Here is an 8644-nt window from a genome sequence, read left to right on the forward strand (position 1 = left end):
ACTGAGATCCACCTATATCCTTCTACTTCAAAAGTTAATACCCATTCATCACAAGTTCCTGTAGAATCGCTAGGAAGTCTTTTGGATAGACTCGATATGTCTGAACAACCATCGACATCTAGGACTGTGTCATCCGATACAATAATATCAAAACCTCCTGCCACCACTCCGACGATGTTCGCTGGCATACCATCTGTCCCAACTAGCTCTCAACCACTAGAGGGAGTCCACCCAGGGACTATTTCGACAGTATGGTCTGTTCCTGTTTGTTCGTCCGAAATAATGTCTGGAATTTCTTATGTTGAATCTCAACAAATTGATCCTTCACAACAGCATCAATTTGGGCAGTTCGGTCTCCAAAGACCAATAATTCCTTTGAGCACCAGATTTCCATCATATGGGGGGCAGTACGCCCTTTCATTGTTCCCTCAAGGGGGACAACCATATGAGAGTTCTCAACCAAATTCGGGTCAAAATGGAATCACATCCAGTGGTTGGGTACCAATACTACCTCAACAACCAAGAGTTGTATACTCAATGCAACCGAGTCTACCTGTGTCAAATATCCCCACTACACCATCTATTGTAACAGTGTCGCAAGTACAAGCGTTGCCTGTTGTATGCCAACCTCAAGTTTCTCAGGTCGTAATACAACAGCCTCTCATCTCTACAACGCAACCACAATCACCGGTTAGTGGTCCCTTAACTGGAACGACCCGGGCTCAAACGGGTACTATTAACCCTAATCTTGGTCAAATATCAAGTATTGGGCAACAACAAATGGTTTCACAACCATGGCTAGTGCAACATCAACAACCGCAATTCCAGCAAGTATACCAAGGACCTGAGCAGCAAAACTTTGCAAGTAATGGGTAGCCATATATTCAAAGCGGTTATTATCAATCATCCTAGATTGGTTATGCCCAGCAACCTTATCAAAGTTATCAGCATCAAATGCATTATGCTGGTATGCAAAGACCCACTGCTCAGGCAATCCCATCTTATCCTGGGTATGCTTTGCCAAACTTGAATCAGCAGTTTCCCTTCGTGGCGACTTTAGAATTACCAGATCTAAATCGACTAACAAAAAATCCAATTGCTTATGCCCCTTGGTGGCCAGCGATTCCTCATAAACCTCCGTTAGATATTCCTAAATTTAATGGAAATCCGGGTGAAGATCCATCGAATCATGTGATGACCTTTCATCTATGGTGTTCATCCAACACTTTAAATGATGATTCGATTAGGCTTCACCTTTTTCAGTGAACGTTAACTGGTCCGGCAGCAAAATGGTACATCAAGTTTCCTAGAGCTGCGTTTGTTAACTTAAACACCATTTCCACCACCTTTTTAACCCATTTTCAGTTACCAATAAGGTACGAAACAGGAACGGAACTTCTTACCAATTTCAAGCAGACGACCACCACTCACATATCTGACCATATTCACGAGTGGCGATGTCATCGTAGAATGGTAAAAACATACATTCCTGATTAGCTACTAGCTGAATGGTTTATTAAGTCATTGTTGCCTTCTATTACAAAAGATGTGGCAAAGGGAGGGGTTGTCACCAAAGAGCAAGTCATTTCTCGTGTGAAATATCTAGACTTGAACTATACTTAGTCTGGCATGCTCTATGAATAAATCCCTTACGCTCCCAGGCAAAAATTTTCCGTTCCTTCTCCTCCTAAATCAAACAAAGACTCTCATGTCAGCGATGGCGTGATAGGTACAACAAGCGTGAGATCGACAAAGGCTACATCTAAAAAAGCCCGTAAGATTTCTTGTCAAAATGCAAATGAAGAACTTCTAGCCTCAGAGGTTAATGCCATGTCGACTGACAAAGGTAAAGAACCGAAGAAACCATGAGGCAAGAAGAAAGGGAAGAGAAAAAAGAAGAAATAGGATGATTCGTCCGCTGAAAAATCTTCTGCGAACCCTTCTGGGCAAAGGAAACCTACTCAACCATGCCTCATATGCGATGAGGATCAGTGGATGAAAGATTGTCCATATAAAGCTGAAGTTAAAAAGTTCTTTAAGAATCCAAGAACCTCAGCAGTATTAACTGATCCATTTCCAAACCCAGGAACCAATCTGGTTGCTAGTGACAATTCTTCCCCATCCCAAGTCCTTATGCTGTCCATTTTGAAACAGTAAAATGATGCTTTGATATCGACAAGGAATAAAGATTACGGGAATCCACAGTTGTCGAACAACAAGGCCACTGATCAACCGAGTAGTTCGACAACAACTTCAAACGAAGTTGTGCCACCCATCATTCCTGAGCTAACAATAAAACCGCCAAAGGTGGTTGTACACAAATAGACATTTAATCCTCGTGCCAGAGCAGCACAGAATTATAATATAGTAGAGGACATGGCCCAATCGTCGTCCGCTATGTTGACACTTGAGGTACTATAAAATTGTCCCTCCCAAAAGTAGGCTTTATTATCATCAATAGGTGGGATTGACCCAGCAGATTCCAACCTTGTGGCCTTTAATCATAAAGGATATGAACCTCAGTTACCAGCTCAACTCGCTTTGCTCATTCAAGTGAAAGCCCTCAACAAAACTGTTCATCGAACAATTATTGATGAGGGGGCATCTACATGCATTATGTCAATGAGTTTCTAGAAAACTTTAGGCTCGCCAACCTTGTCACGATCGTCGACGACGTTAAAAGCATTTGATGGATGAACATACACTCCATACGGGATTTTAAGCAACTTGCAAGTAGAACTGGGGGGGAAAACAGTAGAAATTGATGTTGAAGTTATCGATGGAAACCTCGATTACAACATCCTACTGGGAAGGCCCTGGATTTATGCTATGGCTGCCGTTGTGTCAACATACTTCAGAAAGATTGCATTTCCCTTCCAAGGAGGAATTACAATCGTCGTCCAACAGACATTTCTCCCCAATAGTTCACAAGTTACGGGAAGCATTCTGATGATCCACTGAAGCTCTCAGTCGCTTCAAAATATCAGAGTAGGCCTACTAAAGGACCTTCCATTGATAGGTACTTTTTCCCTACCACCTTCGAACATTATGGTAGAAGAGGCAACGGTGGGAACCTACAATATGGTATCTTCCATTTAGAAGATGTCCGAATACGATATTAGCATGGATCGTCACCGGGTGTTGCCTCCAAGCCCAATAGAAATATTGTAGCAATCAATGTTCTCGACATGGGAGGCAAACCCCAATGAACGCTCATCAAGCATTTGGGTAGATAGGTCTAAAGAGTATGGTACCTCTTCAGATCCTTGGTCACATGTACATTCTACAGACGAAGGAATTGTTCAGTCAATGAACATAGAGAGGGCACCTTGGGAAGATTACCACCATCGTTCCCATCTTCCAGATTACAACGAAGATTACTCTGACGACCTTAATCATCCATCAGTCTTTGATTTTCTATCAAATACTGTAAATACGGTGGATTCTGAGCGAAATCTATCCAATATTGAAGAAACTATCGCCATAAATATCTCAACCAAACCAGATGTTGTAGAAAATATTCATGTCAGCAAGCCTTGTTCTTCTTCAGAACTGGAAGTATATTACGCTCTCTTTCGCGAGTTCAGAGATGTCTTTGCATGGTCATATGAAGAAATTCCAGGCATTGACATGAGCATAGTTGAACACGAAATTAAGATGTATCCAAATGTCAAACCAGTAAGACAACGGCTTCGGCAGGTGCACCAAAGAAAGTCACTGACATCAAAGCAGAAATTGAAAAAACTTCTCCATGCTGGTTTCATTTACCCAGTTCCTCTAACTGATTGGGTATCAAACAGTGTTCCTGTGATGAAAAAGCAAGGAAAAATTAGAGTGTGCGTTGATTACAAGGATGTGAATCAAGCTTGTACAAAGGATAACTACCCTACACCCTTCATTGACCAGATAATTGATGAATGTGCTGCATGAGAAATCTTTTCGTTTATGGATGGATTTTCCGGGTATAATCAAATAAATATCCGCCCATAGGACCAGTCAAAGACTGCATTTATTTGTCTGTGGGGCACATTCGCATAGCGTAAGCCACTTTTCGGTTTAAAGAACACAGGGGAAACTTTTCAGAGGGCAATGAATTATGCCTTCCATGACATCAAGAACATCGTTTAGCCATACCTCGATGATCTACCGACTCACTCGCGAAAGCAGACCGATCATCTGCAACATTTGAGAGCAATATTTCTACGTTGCCGACACTACAAAATAAGACTCAATCCGCACAAATGTGTGTTTTGCATCGGTTCTCGTCGTTTACTTGGCTTTGTAGTTTCAAAGGATGGAATCCATCTCGACACGTGCAAGGTTCAGGCAATCGTCAATTTTCCTCCACCTTCAAATTTGCTTCAGATTCATAAACTCCAAGGGAAAGCAAACTTTCTGAGGAGGTTCATTCGAAATTATGTTGAACTCACTAAAGGTTATACGCACCTTTTGAAAAAAGAAGTACCCTTCAACTGGGATCAGGTCGCGCAAGCTTCCTTTGATGCTCTAAAGGAATCCCTAATAAAATCATCATTAATGTACGCTCCTGATTATCAAAAAGACCTTAACCTGTATCTGGCTGCAGCAGATACGACCATTGCAATGGTTTTAGTTCAAGAAGACAATGGAATCGAACATCCTGTTTATTATTTAAGTTGAAACTTAAATGAAACAGAAAGCAAGTACTCATACATTGAAAAGCTAGCTCTCGCTGTTGTTCAAGCGATACAGAGATTTTAGACACTATGTTCTCTTTCAAAAAACTACCGTTTTGTCAGAATGAAACCCCATGACTTACATCTTGTCGCGACAGTTGCTTGGGGGCAAATATTCAAAGTGGATATCAATTTTGCAAGAGTTTGATCTGGAATTTGTAAAATCCAAATCAAAGAAAGCTCTAGTATTCGCAGAGTTACTATGTGATTTCCCATCGTCGTCCAATGATTCAACATCGAAAGCAAAAATCGTGGATGAATCTTTGTTTTTGATATCTTCAAGCGATCCATGGTATGGAGATATAATCATTTATCTCCAAACCCAAACATATATGTCTAGTACCTCTCGCTCAGAACAACGACGTACTCGATACCAAGCAAAAGACTACATGATCGTCCGTGATACATTATATCGTCGTGGTGTTGATATTGTTGTACGAAGGTGCCTCACCCATGAGGAGGCTAAAAAGGTCCTGAATGATTGTCATTCAGGCGCATGTGGGGGGCACCAATCTGGTTATGCTACGGCACAAAAGATTTTACGAGCAGGATACTTCTGGCCAACAATGTTCAAAATTGCATAACCACTGTCAGAAGTTGCCATGCTTGTCAAATCTTCAACCTCAAAACCAGAATACCACCCGCACCTCTACAGCCAGTAGTTGTTGTTGGGCCATTCACCAAATGGGGTATAGATTTCATGTAATGTAACCCCACCTCGGCCGGGAGGCATGGGTATATCATAGTCGCAATTGACTATTTTACGAAATGGTCTGAGGCACTGCCTACATTAAACAACAGCGAAGAAACGGCCACTCTTTTCTTTTTCAATAATGTAGTCGCCAGGTTCGGCATTCCGCAAGCTATAGTCAAAAATCATGGATCTCATTTCCGCAATCACATGATGGTTGAATTAGCCTCCAAATTAGGACTATCCCACGACAGCTCTACTCCATATTATCCGCAAGCTAACTGGCAAGTTGAAGCGATCAACAAAGTCTTGAAATGCATGCTGCAAAGGATGATTGGAGTCCACAAACGGATTTGGCACCTAATCCTGTACTCAGCCTTGTGGGCATACCGAACATCAGTGAGAAATGCGACTGGGTTTACACCCTTTCAGCTAGTGTATGGCTTGGAAGCGATCTTACCAGTTCAGTGTGAGATTTCGTCTCTCAAGCTCGTAGTTGACCCCCTCCCCGAAACTTCAGAGGAAGAAGCTCGTCTCTTAGAATTAATCCAACTGGATGAAACTCGTTGTGACGCTACCTTGGCTAACGAAGCACATAAGAAACGAGTCAAAGCACAATTTGACAAGAACGTCAAACCTCGCATTTTCTCAAAAGGTGACCTGGTCTTGCTCTATGATTAGGAATCCAATAAACTGGGAGCAGGTAAGTTCCAGTCTTTGTGGATGGGTCCCTATATTGTTAAGCATGTATTAGCAAAAGGAGCCTACGAGCTAGTATATTATGACGGGATTCCACTGTCGCAACCCTGAAACGGGTTGTACCTTAAGCACTACTATGCCTAACTCGACATGGTAACCTCTTCTCATGCTTTTGTTACGTTTTTGTTTTCATCAAGAGTGGTCGTTTTGGTTAGGTAATCCACTTTTACATTTTGTTGCAGATGTTGAACCCATTGGAATCATTTTTTGGATACGCCGACAGGGCGAGTCATAGTACGCTGAACTTATCTTCTGTAGCTTGGGCCATCTTTGATCCAAGCGGCAAGTTAGCGAGTTTCAGAGGGGTATGTATAGGTCAATCAATGAACAACATCGCTGAATATAGTGTGTTGATGGAGCTTCTCTCTGATGCCATCGCACATGGCATACGCCAACCTGTTGTCAAGCTAGACTCACAGCTCGTCATTCTACAGCTTACCGGCACCTATTCCGTTCGGAATCCAACTATATATTGCATGTTCCTAAGGGTCAAGATTTTGGAAAGACAGTTCGATTCCATTCAATATCAACATATTTCTAGAAACTTAAACACATTAACCGATTCATTAGCAAATTATGTGTTAGATAGACAATTGCAACATTTGTAAAAGAAAAGCATTTTATCGATAAACTGCATCAGGATAATATAACTTAACCAAAATAAAGCTCCGAAAATCAAAAATATATATATAACTATTTATAGTTTGTACATAGTGTTCTGTGTCCAGGAAAAAATCGATCATATGACCCAAAAACTCAAAAATGCAAGGGGGCACCCTGGTCTAATGGTGCTCGTGATAACTAGTCACCGCCTGTGCAATCATGCGTAAGAGCCTGGTCCATCAGCTCGACACACCAGTAGTATGGCGTTGTAATCTCAGAGGCAGCTCATCAGTCCTCACATCCGGAATACCAAGGGTGAGACCCTTGATCTGATCCTGCAACACTTCAAGGGTCTCGGATACATCCAGGTCGCGAAGAATGGCCCTCCCTACAGCCTCTCCCACTGGAACGGCAGCTACTCCTCTCAGACACGCTGCTGGTCGCACTGGCCCAATATCTACATAATCACATGAGTTTTGATTAGTCTTGATAAATGTTTAAAAAACGCAAGAACATTATAAAAACAATAAACAAAGATATGGTCAGAGATTTTTACCTATGGCACCCCACTGCTCACCAGTCGGCAACACCAAATACGGGTTACCTCGGAAATCCATCCCAGAATATGGATACTCGGCATAAACCATATGTTGATGGTTGAACCACTCAAAGAAAGCATCAGAGAATGAAAGCTGCGGTTGACCAGCATGTATGGCCATAAGGTCAACCCATCTTTGCATCTGTGGCTCAGTCAGTGGTGGTAGGCCAAGTAAGATGTATTCTAGCTGCATCAATGGGATATTCTCCAAGGTGAAAGCAATCAGAATAAAACCATAGCCAAAGTTCTTGGATCTTCCATTTTTCACCTTGGTAAGTTGTTCTTTGATAACTGGAAGTACTGCATCACACCAGTTGAATACCTTGGGTTCAAGGCATTCCAAGGCATACTGCATATAGGACCTGTTGGCCAAGTGAAGGGCCGCGCTACCAGCCAATCTAGCAAAGGTGAATAAAATAGTCCTCAAAGGATAGTCAGTGACATCTCGGATACTGATCTTACCGTCCCTGCTCGGCTGAGATCCTTCCCTACAGTATCGGCGAATATAATCCCTCACGGATTCACCCCCACGGGCAGAACCTGAAAGTGAGAGAGGGGCACCACGCCTCGATAAACCGGTCAAAAAGTAGATGTCCTCAACAGTCATGGGGATGGATTTGCCTCTTATCTAGAACACTTGGTTGATAGGATCCCATGCATTGAGGAAATATTGCAACAAGTTGATTTGTTGCCTCATGCTAGATATGCGGAAGAACTTGAGCAACCCACAGTCCCGCAATGCAGTTACCGTACCCAGATCATGTAAGGCAACCATGTCCTCTTCTTCATGCTCGTGTTCATGCCATGTAACGACCATTTTGCTCCAATGAATCTCTGAAAAACAAACAACAGAAGATTCACGGTCCTGATTTGGCAAAAAAACAAGCAAAATTTCCATGAAAAATAAATGCAAATGTTTTCCTCCTTGCACCCATCGCACCCTGGCTATGTACACAGTGTGATGCATACATTCTAGCTAGTGTATAGCTTAAGATGCATCACACCTTTCGATATACACTAAGTGCGATGGGGGCAGAACGAAATGTTCAAACCCCAGGGGCCCAGAAAAGCAGGAAAACATGCTCGGAATTGAAAAAGGAAAGAATGCAAGTGAAGAGCTCAGGTTTAGCTCCTACCTGGTCCAAATGGCACTGAAAATCGTCCACAGAATCTCCTGGAATCAACTGGTGAAAATCAAATGGGAAAACACCTCCAGAGCTCCAACAGTCACAACTCCAAATGAAATGGTAAAATGAGGGGTAAAAGACTATTTTTAAG

This window comes from Pinus tabuliformis, chromosome 2_1 (assembly GCF_031772625.1).
Source record: "Pinus tabuliformis cultivar Carrire ecotype Pingquan chromosome 2_1, CPIR1, whole genome shotgun sequence".
In the NCBI taxonomy this organism is placed as follows: Eukaryota; Viridiplantae; Streptophyta; class Pinopsida; order Pinales; family Pinaceae; genus Pinus; species Pinus tabuliformis.